Genomic DNA, 16677 nt, shown 5'->3' with positions numbered 1-16677 from the left:
GATTTCTAAAGAGGAAGAACTTTTGTATAATGAGTGTGTGTCTGTTTAAAGCAAAGATCAAGTCAACTTCTGAACTGTTTCCACATTTAGATGTGAATCTCTAAGGAAAACAAAATCTCTTCCTCTTTTGTCTGATAACTCTAGGTTTTAGGGACAAGAATGTTGACCATACTCAAGACATGAAGATGAGGTAGTAGATGGAAGTACATAAAGCAAGTTCAATAAAGTTCTATGTAATTTATATGAATTTACAAATAAAAGGGAAGAAAAGCCTAAATGGAATTACTGTATCTTCACTTAAGGCTAAAGCCTGGCATGGAAGACAGGCTAATGCTACATCTAATTTTAGATGCTTAGAATGACTGTATAACTGTTTTGTCCGTTCTTCAAGAGTTATGTTGTGGCAGTACTTAATTACATGGTAGCACATTCTTGTCTACTAGACTATGTTCTGTGCTGTGGACCTAACGGCTTGGGTAAGTATGGTTTGTAAATGGTGGTAGTATTTATAGGATTCCTTAGCATGTAGCAGAAGTTAAATACTTATGGGAAGTAGGGGCAGAGGGAGAGCATGATCTTGCAGTTATTGCAGCAGAAAACTGATGGGTTCTCTGTATTGTTCTGACATGTAGTCCCTAAATAATGCTGAGGAAAGATAGTCAAACAAGATACTCTGTTACTGGATATCCAAAATCAGGTATAAAGTTAAATGTAATTTTCTTGAATCTGATTCTCAGAAGTGCTGAGCAGTAAGTTTCAACTAAAGTCTGTAAATACTGTACTTAAAAATACATGAAATTTTGTAGTACTACATATTTCTGAACAGTCCTGAAGCATTTCAGATTGAGTACTCAAAACTAGTTAATACTTCTGATTGTTAATCTCCCTGGTCTTCAGTTCTCTGTGCATAAAAATCCATTCATTCCAGTGCTCACACAAGGAGGGCAGTTGTGGAGATAAGCAGTAATTTCTGAAGTAATCAGACCCACCTGTATTATTGCAGAAGAAACAGTAGGAAGATGTGTAATTCTGTATTGAGTACAAATTCTAGGTTAGACTTAAGATCTTTGGCCATAAGAAAAGTAGTAAAGCACTGCTCATTCATGTGAGCATTGTTCATCCTCGCAAGTGAGATGGGGGAAAAAATCTTGTGTACTTTGATATTTGTATTTGAGAGGGCCAGACTAAGGTTTCACAGATGACCTTATCTGTATCATTTGAGTGCTTGACTGTGCAGCATTAACACTGGGGTTTCAATGTTTTTTGTAAATAGGTGCAACATAATTTAAATAGTTACTGAGAGGTAGTATTCAAAACAATATTTTAGATTTGTTGGGATTTTGCTGTATCATTAAGCAAGTGTTTTCTGTAAGTATGGGGGAGGTTGTCAAACCGGAGATCATAGTAATCTATTTTGGAACAATGTTATCTTTTTGTACATATTTATGTAATACCACTGTAGCAGAAAGACTACTTATACTTCACAAGTTGAATTCAAATCTTAAAATCAGGCTGAAATTTGGTGGGGTTTTTTTAATAGCTCGGAGGGACTCACCTAAACAAATGCGGACTTACTTGTGAGTAGAGGCTTCCCTTACACTCAATGAAAGCGATTTTGCACTTCTTGGGCAACTAATCATATGCTAAGAGAGATACCTAAAATAGGTTAGATGAAAAGCTCTCTAAAGGCGAGAGCATAGTCTGTAAAGGGAGCATGGGACAGCAAATTCAGTTTGCAATGTTGGTATCTACAAGTAGATTAAATAAATCTCACCTAACTTGTCTAAGTGCAATAGTTCAAATTATCAGGTAAAGTATTGGGTGTTTCTCTCAACATACCCTGCTCGTAAAGTGTAATAAAAATTGACAACTATAAGCTGATTTGATTTTTATTAATATGGATTTATGCTACAGGTAACCACAGCAAGCCTTATTAGGCATTATTTTCCTCTTGATGATCGCCTGCATGAATGCTGTTAATTTTGATAGATATTTTTCTAATGTGTTCTGTCCTTAATGCATTGATAATTAATTATCTCAATAACAACAGAAGTTACTTATCGGTGGAAAACATGTTTGTGAGGTAATAGTGGTTAAATAGTGGTCTGACAAGAAACGATAAGGACAGTGCCAGAAGATCAAGTTGCCTGCTTCAATTTCTGATTCAAATGAGAACTCTTTCAAAGTGTAGCTGAAGAAAACCAGATACCACAGTGTTTAGATACATGGGAATGGTCAACATAGAAATAAATATCAGAAGACATTCAGTCTCAACACTACACGTAACCTGTGTCAGTGTAACAAAACCTAAATAAGTATATGGAAAGGGTATTTTCTAGTGGGCTGGAGTCTTAATCCCACTTTATTGGTGGAGTAACAGCAGTAGCAGATCCTTATCCTTCATATAAATTTGCACATGACAATAGTTTGTCAGCGAGTTTCACAGATGCTCGTTCTGAAGAAGACAGAACTTGAATTACATTTGGGCTTTGGAGGAGAAATAATTGAAGACAATAAACTCTTCTTCCCAATCCATAGGACCATAGTTACGACACTGATCTGAACAGGACGGTGCCGCTTCAGCATTGTCACATACTTCATTGGCTGGTACTAATAGGAGGCTACACAGTCCTTAGTTTGCCTTCTTCAATTCCCCAGTAAATCTATGCATCACAAGGTAGGGAATGCAAACCCTGAACTTACCTTCAACATTTCAATTCAATGCTACAACAACTTTCAATTCATCCTAATAAAAGCACATAAAAGCAATGGGGGCATAGCAGATCTGCAAAACCGTGAAGGGGTTCCTTTATACTGCAGGTACAATCATCCCTTTAAGCTTGATATACAAGGTTTTCTACAGTAACACATGCACCCCTATCCCGCGGATGGGCTACCCTACTCTCCACTATTTGGTATGGCAGGATTCTCACTTCTCCCTTCCTTCTAACAGGGAGTTCCTTGTAGGATGCTATGGAGGATGGGTACCTGGCAGGAGCTACATAGCCTTGATGCTCTTGGGCACTGCCTTGGGTCTCCCCACATGGTGTATCTCTGCACCGTGTCTTTATCAGTCAGGATTGATTTGGCTAATGGGCAGGCTTTTTTTCTAGGCGGACGCTTGGTGGCCATTTCCCATTTTAATCTAATCAGACAATTTTACAATATCCAATCACTTTGTGATGTTAAGGAGGCTATCCTTCTGATGGAGACCATGCAACCTTTCCCACATTTGTGTTTAATCACAAACCCGACTTGACGTTTTTTAATTCTCACATTCTCAGGCTTCATTTGGATGTCTGATCTCAGTTAGCTCTTTGCTGTGTAAGGCTTGTTTCATACCTTGAGAGTCTTGACCTCCCAAGTTCTTGACTTCCTTATTTTATTCCTATTTTCCCTGTCCAGAAATTCTTGGTCATTTCTATTACACTTGACTACTCCTCAAAACTCCCTTCTGGACTTCCTTAATTGGTACCTAGTTTTCTTCCCTGGAAAAAATTAAGAAATACTATTCAATAGCACTTGATGTTTACATTCCTGTCTCAATTGTCTTCCAGCACCACCGAGTATTTATGCTAGTTTAAACTTGGGTCTCAGTAAGTTCTATCAAATAGCAAGCCCTTCCCCCTTGGAAGTGTAAAAGGAGAAAATTGGGAGGTTCTGAGCCAAGTCCAGGAAGGGGATTAAAATTATCATTTATTCTTGGGTTGAAGCAGTAGGATGTTTTTGAAGGAAATCCCCTAATTGTCCCATTTAGAGAGACAGAGTAATTTAGATTGGACAAAACATTAGGAGGTGATCTAGTCCCCATGCTCAAAGCAGGGCTAACTTCACAATTAGATTAGGTTATTTAGGAGCCTGTCTAGTCAGGTTTTGAATATCTCCAAGGATGGAGATAACTCAGGCCCTTCCAGACCTCTGTTCTAGAGTCTCACTGCCCTCCCAGTGAATACTCTTCCCTTGGTAGCTAGTCAAAATTTTCCTGGATGCAATTTGCCTGTTTCTCCCATTTTTTCACTGTGACCTCCAAGAGAGTCTGTCTTTTCCTCTCTACATCCTCCTGCTAGGTAGCTGAGACAGCAATAAAATTCCCTCCTCAGCCTCATCTTAAGGGTGAAGAAACACAGATCTTTCAGTATGCCATATGCTCCAAGCCTCTAATCATCTCAGTGACTCTCCACCAGGTTCACTCCAGTTTGTCAATATTTTTCTTGTACTGGGGAGCTTAAAACTGGACACAGTACTCCAGAGGTGGTCTATAATCACTCGCCTTGACCTGCTGCCTGCTTTCTTTCTGATGCAATATTTCTATTCAATTTGTCCACCAGGTCCTTTCTGCAAAGCTGCTTTCTTGCCAACTGACCCCCAGCCTGTACCGGTGCATGGGCTATTGCATCCCAGAGGCAGGACTTAAAAACATAAATTACATCTGTTGCTCTCCCTTCATCCACTGAAGCAATCATCTCATCATATGCTATCAGATTGGTCAGACGTAGCTTGACCTTGGTAAATCCAAGTTGGCTTGTCCGCATTCCCTTCTTTTTCGTGTGCTTAGAAATGGCTTCCAGGAGGATTTGCTGCATAATCTTCCTGAGAAAGGAAGTAAGGCTGATGGGTCTGTATTTCCCTAGATCCTCTTTCTTGCCTTTCTTGAAGATGTGCATGAAGTTTTCCTTCCTCCAGTCATCAGAAACCTCCCCAATCACCATGACCTTTCAAAAATGAGAGCAGTCTCACAACAACTTTAGCCAGCTCCAACAGTACCCTTGCATGTGTCCCATCTGGTCCAGTTAGCTTAATTGCTCCTAAACTCCATCTTTCTCTACTGTGCCTCAGTGTTGAATAAGAAGACAAAGGCTACAAAGTTTATGGAAATAAGGATATAGAATGAGAATACTTCACATGGAAGCAATTCCAAAGAGCTTCATGTTTTCTAGTTGGAGAGACTGGAAAATATCAACGTCCAAATTCGGAAAGAACTGACTCTTCACATTTCAAGTTCAGAGGCAAGAGGTGCTGATCTCTTCTCCCTGGTATCCAATGACAGGACATGTGGGAATGGTTCAAAGCTGTACCAGAAGAGGTTTAGACTGGACATTAGGAAGCATTTCTTTACTGTGAGGGTGGTCAAACACTGGAACAGGCTTCCTAGAGAAGTGGTCGATGCCCCAAGCCTGTCAGTGTTTAAGAGGCATTTGGACAATGCCCTTAATAATATGCTTTAACCTTTGGTCAGACCTGAAGTGGTCAGGCAGTTGGGCTAGATGATCATTGTAGGTCCCTTCCAACTGAAATAGTCTATTCTATTCTGTTCTGTTCCATTCTATTCTATTCTATTCTATTCTATTCTATTCTATTCTATTCTATTCTATTCGTGTACTGTGCCAAAGTCAGAGGCAGGCACCCAGAGGCACAGGTTATTGTGTCTATTGTAGCTAAGGCTGGGATTGAACCATGCAACTGCAGTTGCCTCCCTACATACCCAACCTCTCTCCCCGAGGAGTGTTGGGAACAGAGGCCTGTCTGTGTTGGCAGGACACCGAGGCTAGGAACGGATTTACTGCAGAGCTGAGTGGTGCACAGCCAGCATCCCTATGAGCACTCCAGATCATATAATGTTTGTGATGCATAGCTATGGAGGTTCCCACTTGTTCAGACTGCAAACATACTACTGCATAGCTGGAGGTTAGCACGTTCAGTATCTGTACATAAGAATGGGGAAAAAATGAGTAAGGCAGCTTTGGGCCTGTGATAATAAAAAATTCTGAAGGGAAAAAAATAGGTGGAATAAAATGCAGAATGGATTTTCCAGAGGTTATTATGCCACACTAGAAATTATTAGTTAAACTGGAGAAGGAGATTTAGTAGAACAGTTTTAAGGTAGAAAAAGCAGGAGACAATAACAGATAATAATGGAAGGCTGGAGAGAGGGTGAGTGGAATTTCTCAACAATTGATTTGGGAACTGCACTTTTGTGTATGTGTATATATGATTATAATAAATATATGATAACTAATATATTTTCATACATAAAACTACATAATATATAATAATATATCTACATAGATATAATTATTGAATTGCATTTTCATAACATGTAGAATATTGTCAAGAATTGTGCTGACTGAGGAAGAACAGAATGGCATGCATAGTCCCTGTTACATTTGTCCAAGACAGATGAATTCAAACTAAAGCATGTGTTAGTAAGATTTCTTCTCCGACAGCCTGGAGGACTTTTAGCAATATAAAATTCAAACTTTGAATCTTTTAAGGTCTTTCACTTGATTTTTGCTTTCCAGAGTGATGTATCATATATACTTTGTTTGTAAACTGATTTATTTTATTACATTTTTCCTTAGTCTTTATCTACATTTTTCTTTATTTAGAATCGTGTGATTGAGAAACAATTTGCTTATTTCTGTACAGTGGTCAACTTAAGGTCTCTTGGTTCTGTGCTCTGATACTCAACAGAACAGCCCCACAATCCAGCAATCCCAGCAAAAAGGCATACTGCCAGTCTCTACTTCTAGCACCGTGGCCGCGCCCCTGCTATTTGATGCAATATCACACTTGTTGGCAGGAAGAACACTTAAGACAACTGGTTATTGAACATGCATAGAGTGTAGAGATGAATGGAGAACATGTGTGCAAAGGAAATACAATGCTCAACCTTACCAGAAAAGCAGAGAGGAAATCTCACAAGTCAGAAACCAGCCTTACAGAAAACATGTACAGATTTTTAATGCAAGATATATCAGGTATACACTACAACGTATATGGATAAAGCTATAGGAATATATATAGAAAATTACTTATATGAATAAAATTTTCTTAAAATAATAATTGATGCTCTCTCAGATCTCTCCTTACAAATATACAGGAAAAAAAAGCCCTGATAAATATCAAATGAGCATTTATTCAAAATAAAATTATTTTTACTATCATTTACTACCATATGATTGTCTCCACAAAACATAAAAATTAAGGTAAACAGTACTGGAGTGAAATCTCAGGTATTCAGAGGATTAGTAACTCTAGCAGCAGTTCCATAGAGGACTGCCCAAACTAGTTTGGGAGATAAGTCTCAAAGGCCTGTTTTGTGCTAGCTATTGTAGTTTGTTTTCCTCTAGTGCTCCAAAACTTCATTCAAGGATTTTTTTTTTTTTCCTGGTTTACACAAATCTCTGCAAATAATTGCAACTCCGTCTCATCTTCTGGGATAAAATGTCTTTTTTTCAGTCTTGAATCTGTGTATTCCATTGGATAATTCTTAATAAATAGCTTGTAGCTTCTGTATGTTTCATCTCTCTACTAAAATCTACCCTTAGTCATACAACCAATGGCTAAACATCCTTTGTCTTCAGAACCTCACTTCTGTTCATCAAGCTGTATTGTTAATTTTAAAAGCCGCACTCTCCTTCACCTGTGGAACAGAATGGTTTTCTGCTGCTTTCTAGAGTATGACATGCAACTGCTGTTTGATCCAATGACTGGCAGCTGCTGACGAGTCATTAAGTGGAGAAAGAGAATGATCTTATCTTAAACTTGGTGGAAACTGGGTAAAGTGGAATATGTTAAAGTTCCTGTACTAACTAAAGCAAGGGAAGATGGGCAATGAAAGGAAAAATAGCGTCAAAATCAGATATTCTTAATAAAAAGATGGGCATTTTCACTATGGGACTAGAAAATTTTAGATTATTGGCCATTATTGTTCTGCATTTGAAAAAGTCAAAGAATTCTTATTACAACAAGAAATAGAGAAGATCTGAAGAACGAACAGTTTTAAATTTTGCAAAGGATACTAGTTCACAATAATTTACATCCAATAGGCTTCAAATGAGCTAAATATGGAGCTTACCGAACTATTGATATTGGCAAATCCTGGATAGTGTGAACAGGAAGTCTGCTGTTCACCCTGGGAAAAATCAGGACAAATGTGGTATGAAAGGCAGTTATCGAATTATTAAGAGGTGCAAATGTAATATTTATGACTTTTCAGAAAACAGATGGCAGAAAAAAGTAAGCCTGTTCAGTGTTGTATATTCAGCAGATAAATGCAACTGCTGCTGTAGTATATATACTTTAATTTCTTTCAGAGGTCTAATTCTGCTTTGTATGACATTCTAAGAAGCTATGTAATTTACAAAATAAATGCAACTCTTGGGTTTTAAAAGCACTTAAATCAAGTATCTTGAGAAAATTAAGAGAGACATACCCAGCCATAAAAAGATGTTCCTGTGAGACTTTGCTTGAATAGTTATTGGCCTACTGCTATAACATATCTTAGCTTTTGACAGTAGCAAATACTACCCTGCAGCATGGGAGAAAACCTGTTAGTCTGCTACCATACCCAATAACTTCTTTATCCAGTTAAGCGTATGGAGCAATTTAACTCCTTTCTACGTTTTGACAACTGGAGAACTAGTAATTAACACTCAAAAGTGAGCCATGTTTAAGACTAGTACGATATCTGTTTGTGTATAGCATATTTTCAAAAATGCTGTTTAGAAAAAAAAAACATGGAAGGGCAGGGGAAGGCTGTAAGGAAAATAATTCAGGAACCTCTTGGAAAAAGTTGTGGCTGAAAAGAGGCTTGGAACTATAAGCAAAGAAACTGCCTTCTGCTGCTGCTGCTTTCTCTTGTGTTCAGGGCACTAGTAGACTGTTTCCTGAAAATAAATAGGTTGCTTTCCAATGGAAACAACTTGCAAGATCTGGACTGTTACCAAGTAGCTCATGTGTAAAGGGACGACATGATAAAAACATTGCTCAGAAAGATAGCAGATGGTGCAGTTGTAATTGTGTATAGCTGATCTGCCATTGTATGCAAAGATCTCTGTAACACCTATTAAATTGCCCATTGTGGTGTTTTTTCTTTTTTTTTTTTTTTAATGTTAAATTAAACCACAACATAGGTGCTACAGGTGGGCAAGTTCACTATATATGTGACAAGCAATTGTGACTATAAAGGGACTGGCACAGCGTGGGTCATGGCAAAAGAGAAGTATACAAAATCTATTAAACTGAGATGGGTCACTGGAGTTATGTGACTTTTGAAAGTGTAAAGAAAGAACTGAATAGAGCAATGAACAATGATCGGATTACTAGCAGCGCTTTGCCTGCTGCTTGTGTCAAAAGTAATGAGATCAAAAGGGTTGAATGCCGGAAAATTTGTGCGATGCAAATGTGTTTAACTGAATTTCACTTCAGACAGTAATTTCATTTCTTAGTCTAATCTCGACAATATATCAGAGGTTTAGCACCTTGTTGAAAGACTGTGCCTAAAAAGCCTTTGAAGAAATTAGTGCAACCAGTGCAGTAGCTCAGATCTGTGCCATCATAAGGCGGCAGTATTTTTTTAAAGATGCTTGCCTTGGAAAGGAGAGAGAATATCTGAAACTTGGAAAGCACAGGAAGAAAATTGGAAAAAAAACCCTTGGTGATTTGCATAAAGGTGATCTAAGAAGGACAGAGAGAAAAAATTTCAAGTGGGTTAAAAACTGTGCTCTGCTTCAAAGGTGTTACTATCTTGTTGCAACTACCCTGTGTAGTGGCTGAAAATGTTACTGTGTTACCATGCCTTCCGTTTAAAGCCTCCTTTCTTACTGTGATGGTAGCAAGAGAAATTTTTAATGTATTTCAGCCTTTATGGCACCACAGAAGGCCCTAGAGAACACGCACCTCAACGACTCAAAACAGAATTGAAAAAAAGAAACCAAAGGTAAAACAATCCATTTTAACGTCATCTTTTTGTTATTCTTTTTGTCCTGACATCACAAAATGTTTGCATTTCATTACAGAATATAAGGAATATGTAAAGGCCGCGTTAATATTCAGTCATTCAGAAGATAATTTTAAATTTGATTTTTAGAAATAATGTGCAAAATCTGTTTCTCTTTTGGGGGTGTATTCTATTTGAAACTTGGTATATGCAATAAACCCCCAGTACTGCACTTTATACTAGCCATCAGGCTGAAAACCATAACGCATGTCGCATTTGACTAATGCTATAATGCAAACTAGAGAGAGAGTCCTTTTCTTAGATAACACTATGTAGAGACTAAATTACTTCAGGTTCTGATGACCTGACAAACTCACATCATAAAAGCCCCTTCCGTGGGGATCTGTGTGAATGCGTGCCACAGGTACATACAGTGCACATGGAGAAATTGTTACCAGGAAAAGAGAAGGCCAAGGAGAAAATGCGTGTGCTGAGAGGCAGCAGGAGACATGTCTCCCCGGGACTGACAGGCTCTGAAGACAGTTTCTATTCAACCTGTAGTAACCGATGAACCTGGCACATCGAGAGTTGAAGGAATCTGCCCAAGGCCGCCGGCGCACAGGAAAGGTTGACAACAAGCCGGCTGCGTAACACCGACTGCACCGAGGAGGGTGGCAGCTGCTATCTGCAGACAAAGGCCACAGAACTACATGCGCACCCGTCAAAGCGGTGCCGGGCCGGCCATCCTCAGCTGGGGCAGCGGCCCGCGCCCCGCTGTCTCCTGTGCCACGGGGGTAAGAGGGAAACCCGCAGGCCCTCCCCGCCACTCTCCACCGACCGGCAGGCCGAGGCCTGTCAGGCGCACGGCCCGGCCCGCGCAGCTACGGCCGCGGGGCCGCCGCCAGGCGCTTCTCGCCGTTTCGGCCCCCAAACCCCGCGAGGGTGCCCGGAACCCCCTCGGGTGAGCCGTAGAGGCCGGCTCCGGTGACAGCGCCTTCGCGGAGCCTGGCGCGGCGGGGGGCCGCGAGCACAGTTATGTCACGGGGCGGCAAGTCTCGACGGGAGGAGGCCGCAGGCGGCACGAAACACCCGAATCAACCCTCGGCCCCCCGGCCCGGCGCCCCGCGGCAGCGGGGACGCCCTCCCGGGCGCCCCCAGCCCAGCCGGGCCCGGCGCCTGCGCAGCGGCGCGCCCGTCCTCCCCCGTAAACAGCGCCGTCACGTGAGCGGCCGGGCCCGGCGCGGCGCCGCTCGCCTGACGCCGCGGGGGCGCGCCTACGGGCCAGCGGGCACGCGGCCGGCACGCCGAGCCGAGCCGAGCCAGGCCGAGGCGGACCGGACCACCTGGGCCGGGGGAGGGGAAGCCCGCGCGCAAACCCCCGCTCCCGCAGGCCGCGGGGCTGCGCGCGCCGCCCTCTTTCCGTTCGGCGCGGCCGCCGTCTCCCTCCTCCGCGGCTCCGGGGCAGCGCTGGGCGGCGGAGCAGGGTGAGTTACCGCCGCCGGGCCGCGCCGCGGGCTGCGGCAGGTAAAGGGGGAAGGGGGAGGGCGAAGGGGCCCGCCGCGTTGCGCGGCCTCGCCCTGCCTTCGCCGGGGTGCGGCGGGCGGGCAGGGCTGGGCTGGGCCTGCCGCGGCGGCAGCGGCGGGGCCGCGGCCTGGCTTGGCCTGGCCGGGCCTGGCCTGGCGGCAGGGCCCAGCGCGGCGGGTCGGCCCGGGTGGGACGCGGCCTGCTTCCGCCGCGGCGCCGCCGCCACGGGCTGGGCGCGGACGCGGCGCCGCCGCCGGCCCTTGTGCAGAGGCGGCCCGCGGTCTGGCTGCGGACCCGGGGGGCGCTCTCCGGCCGAGCCCCGGCTGCTCCGCTCCGCCCGGGCGGGGCCCCGCGGCGCCGGCGCTGACCTTGCGGAGGCTGCGCCCCGGGCCGGCCGGGTCCCGGGCCCCTCGCCCTGCCACCTGACATGGCGCTTTGGCCCCGGCCTCGCTGCCTGCGGCGGCCTCTCCCGTCCCCGCCCGCCCCGGCGTCCGTGCGGGACCCTGCCGGAGGCTCCCTGGCCGGAGCCGTGCTGCTGCTGGCTTTCCCGCACCGCCTTCCCTGGCCCGCGTTTACTAGGTCTTGCCCCTTCTTAGCAGTGCCTGTCCCATCCCTTCTCTTGAGCCGCTGATGCCTTCTTGGCCCATGCAAACCTGAGGAACAAACACCAATTTAGACCCTGCTGTTCTTCCTGCTATTGGTCTGACCTGTTCCGGGCTCCTCCTCCCGTCTCTCAAACTTAGCATCATCAACAATTTCTGTGTTTAACTCTTGTGTATAGTACCCACTGTAGGAAGTGCAGGAGAAAACGTGGTCATCGGCAGTACCCGGGGGATTCAGTGGCCTGGTGATATTTCCAGATCCTGTTCTTGGATGAGATGCTCTTTCTGAGGCAATGTGTCCACACTTCTTGCTTGCTACTGAAATGCAAATAATTAGTATCTATAAGGCTTTAGAAGAGCCATCGTTCATGTGATTGCGAGTGTGCTTTCTATATGGTCTGCACAATGGAGACCTGTTATAGGCATGAGGTGAGGGTTTGGAAGAAGAGCACTCTGTGCAGTGTAGGTTGAGTTAGTAGAAATAGCCTGCAGAATGAAGCATAAAAATGAGGAAGGGAAGACAGGAACATGGGATCACAACAGCTTTACCATACAAATTGTAGTTGTGGTGTTGTCTTTTATGTAGCTGTTAATCCATTAGGTAATTTCTATACGTTTGCTTTTATAAAAATGGATGCTAACGTTGCTAAACAGTGGAAATATTGTAGGATTAAATGTAAGGATGGTAAACATACGACCTCTCTCTAACACCACTAATTCCTGGTTTGTTTTGCGTAATAAATTAATCTGTCAAGGTTTGGGACACACTGTAAGGGAGATTTTGAAAACCTGGATTTTATGTTTCTTGGAATAATTGAACTTCGAGTGGTCTTTACACTTAGTGTGTAGCCCACAATGAAACTGCTACTCAGCTCTCTTTTTGCTTTACCAAGTAGCTTCTGCTTTTAATTTTCTGTAGTTAGCTTTAAAGATTATACATACAAATATGGAGTTCTGAAGACCTAGATTTTTTTCAGCTGTCGTTGCCTGTTACTCAGTCATTCAGTTTTTATGTGCATTTTACATTTGCAAACTCTCAGGAATTTCAAGCAGCTGAAAAGGCATCTAACTATAAACCATGTTGACTAGATCTAATTCAATATAGTTAACTGCAGTAATTCAACACGATGGTAAGGTGTTTCTAAGAAAGCTAAAGCTCTAAAAAGTCTGTAGTTCTTATTTGCCATACTTCTGTGACCTCCTCTTTTTAGAAGGCTTGTTTGTACCTCATGGAGTAAATACTACTCATGTTGTGTGAAGAGCTGAGCCGATGTATGCTGTATGAAATTTTTTTAGCTGTTATTTTAATAGAAGTTTGTATTTTTAAAAAAATAATTTTCCCTGGTCAACTTAAATATTGTTAAATCCAAGTCTTAAAAATACTAAGGGGAGATAAATTATTTGTAGGAAATAATAAACTTGCATTGTTTTATGACATTATTCAGGCATATTGTGTCAGAAACTTTTTTTTATGGCAAGGGAATATTTTTGAAAGGTAATATTATGAAGTAGCAATGACAAAGTCCACTAAATTGGGATATGAGTGTTCACTATAGAGCAGCAAAAAGTGAAAAATATGGGCAGCTTGTGACATCCTCCTGAGTGGTGTCGATATAGCTATATGATGGATGGTATATTTCTGTGGAAAACTTCATGACGTTTAGCCATTAAGCTTCTAACTATTTCTGAAAAAAACTAATTCTAATGTATGTTTCAAAATGCATCATTATCAGAGAGAGACTGACAAATTCAAAAGGTATTACAAATTAAATTATTCTATCTGGGGTGACTGACAAATAATCAGTGTAACCTGTTACACAGCTTAACATTTATACTATGTTCAAGCTGAAAATACTTGAAACAATTCTTGAGGAACCTGAGAGTGGAAAAGAGTTGAAAGAGCATAGCAGTAGTGATGGAAAAGTAATCTGTCCTCGTCTTTTTCTTTTCAGGGAATTGTCTCTTGGTAGTGAGCTTACAAATTCTAGAGTTATATGCGGTGATGGAGAGATTAATAAAATGATGTGTAATCTTTGATTATGCTTAATTTTTGTGGGATTCAGGAGTATTCATTGATGGGACAATCCAGCAAAGGAAAACAGTGTACTTTACAAAATACATCGTGAAATCTTTCAAATGTAAGGACAGTTTTATGACAGAACACAACTTCTAGTGCAGCACTATGTGCCTCTTCTAGCTGTAAAGTGAGGGTGAGGAGTGTATTTTTTTTGAGGAGAGGTTACTCTGTTCAAAAGATAACTGTTAAGTTGATTTTCTGTGATACAATAATTTGATCTTGTATGATTAAGAAAAGGCTTCTCTGTACTTTTTCTGCATTTCTTTGTCTTCTAATTAAATCCTTTGTTTGAAATTTACTTTTTCTTCCTGTTCACTGAAATAAGGTACAGTTCTGGCTGGTGAATGTAAGTCTTTTGGATAGTGAAGGTTTAATAAAGAAAATATCTTGAGCTGTCTGCCCTTCTTTCAAATACCGTGATAACAAGTAGTAGGGGATCTCCTATGTCAGTGAGGGGGGCAGCATATACCTTCAGATTATAGATAGATTTTGGAAGGTGGTTATTATTTGATGTGTCAGACTATTGAGATTTCAGTAGCAGGGTTATAAGATTTGGGTCAACTGGTGTCTGAGGACTTTAGGGTGAGGGAAACACAAAAATAGCATAGAAGAGTTGGTTAAGAATGAATAAAATGCTCAGATTTACATTTCCTGTTCCTTGAGCTGTGGCAGGGCTTTGGTTTTGGTGACACTAAAAGCTAGATCTTTAATTTTAAATGAGGGATTAAAATAATAAATAGGCGATTTAAATAAGGGAACAGGTGGCATATGGATACTTACGGGTTGATGTTTCTGGCATACAGCTTTGTCAGTGTACCTGGGCCTCCTTTACAGGAATATTGATGTTTCAGATAAACCTGTTGAGTAGGTGTTGCTGTTAGGCAGGTCTTTGACAGTGTCCTGTTTGATGGGAGATGGGTGAATGAGAAAGATCAAATTTGGTTATGCTTAAAGGCCAAAGCTCAGCAAACCATGTTCCATCCAAGTGTTTATCCTTTTTTTGAGAAAGGACACTGAAATTTTCTTTAACAGTTCTGAACACAGTTTTTTGGCTATATTGCAATTCATATGCTCATAAATCAAATTGCTTGTCCTGTCAACAATGTTTTGTCAGTTAATTTAATTCTTGAAGACTGCTCTAGATGATGGGATTTGAGCCAATGTGAACCAGAGTAGAAAGCGCATTGGTGTGAGAGTTGTAAAGTTGAGGTTTTCTTGCTGACTCTGCCACTGATGCACTGTCTGGTATTGATTGCCTTTTTTATACCATGATATGTTTAGACTGTGAGCTCTGTTGGCCAAAATCTGTTACTACAGAGGACCTGGGTCTCGGTTCTGGCTTTTGGTGCTGTCATATCCCTAAATGTTGTAAGAATGAACGCAGCTTCTAGTGCTTAAAACATGGACACATGGCAGCTTAGCATTAGTTTTCATTTAGGTGCTTGTGATGTTAAAGTGTTGTATACAAGGAAGGGGGAGGATGGTAGTAAAACTTACCTGTGCTCAGCATCAGCGCTTTGAAGCAACGTTGATTGGTGGGTGGGTTCTAAGTGTCAAGTTATCAGTGAGCACATGGGGTGGTCCGATATCACAGCTCTGGTGAAGAAAGATAGACATTTGATACCTTGAATGCTTTTTTTAGGTACAGTAGTTACCAAAAGACTCAGGCGAGGGATTTTTTTTTTTTAACTGTCTCTGTTGTTAGCTAATTTAATGTCAATTAAAGTGCAGTTTCCCTCTTCTTCTGAAAAGTTTTTGTCAGTTATTGTTACTTATTATTTGATTCCTCTGTGGCAGTGCTGAGTCAGCTTTTCCCATTTATTTTGAGATCTAAGATGCTATTCATCCAGATAGCTCTGTTCCTGTTGTATACTTTTCTGACCAGCATTTATTACTACTACTGGAAGAAATAAATATAATATGGATTTTTTTTATGGAGTCTGTTACTGTTGGTATGACTAGTCCTTGCTCTCAGTCCTTTGGTGTGCATAAGCTAAAGGAAGGTGTTTACAGGACAAGAGACCAAGTCTTATATTTTGAGTGTTGCAATGTTTCCAACATAGTCCAGTCAATAACTAGATTTACGAAAGCTTTTAAAAACAGTAGAAAGATTCAGTGAATTGGAAGCAAGAGACACTATTCAGAAAGGTACATAAATGAAATGGAAGGAATTTTAATGTTACTATGCTATCTTCAGCTGCTTCAGACTCACTAATTCAGGTGGGTCAATAAAGTAGATAGGATCTTCAACATCTAGGATTTTGAGTATCCTAAATAAGCAGTGTGAGCTTTTTTGCTTTCTTCGGTTAGGTTCCTCCAGATTTTTTTCCCCTTTGTTCCCAATTTAGGCAATCTTTTTGGTTAAATTTCTTTGTAGAAATATTTTATTTTTCTCAAGTCCAACTTCTGAGGGCTTTCATAAACCAGATTTCTTTTTAAATTGACAATCATTAAACATACAGGAACTTCTGTTTTATATTCTTAAGTTTGAAATACAAGCTAATATATGAAAGTCAAATTTAAAATGTAAACTAATATATGAAAGTCACCCCCTGGGCAGAGAGGGGAGGAGAGGAAGTAATTACAGTGAATGTTATTTAAACGTGTGAAACCTAACTTTTGCTTAGTAAAATAAATGGTGTAGGAATGCTGTTAAAACTGAATAAAACATATGTGAAGGAAAATAATAAAGTATCAAGACAAATGTATCTAATGAAAATCCAAATATATGGATGGAAAATTAAACACTTGCA

The 16677-nt window shown here is 41.4% G+C and overlaps 1 protein-coding gene across 3 annotated transcripts in view; it reads left to right on the top strand.

The window, feature by feature from the left end:
• The first annotated feature begins 11125 nt into the window (after nucleotides 1-11125).
• PHF3 (PHD finger protein 3) overlaps nucleotides 11126-16677 on the top strand; it is a 52472-nt gene continuing 46920 nt past the window's right edge. For all 3 annotated transcript variants that reach the window (XM_050895170.1, XM_050895167.1, XM_050895165.1), the window contains exon 1: nucleotides 11126-11205. The gene's annotated coding sequence lies outside the window, so the exon portion shown is untranslated. The remainder of the gene's footprint in view (nucleotides 11206-16677) is intronic.

The sequence above is a fragment of the Gymnogyps californianus genome, chromosome 3 (assembly GCF_018139145.2).
Source record: "Gymnogyps californianus isolate 813 chromosome 3, ASM1813914v2, whole genome shotgun sequence".
Classification (NCBI taxonomy): domain Eukaryota; kingdom Metazoa; phylum Chordata; class Aves; order Accipitriformes; family Cathartidae; genus Gymnogyps; species Gymnogyps californianus.
The sequence above is the reverse complement of the archived record's forward strand: the minus strand, read 5'-3'. Positions and strand labels throughout refer to the sequence as shown.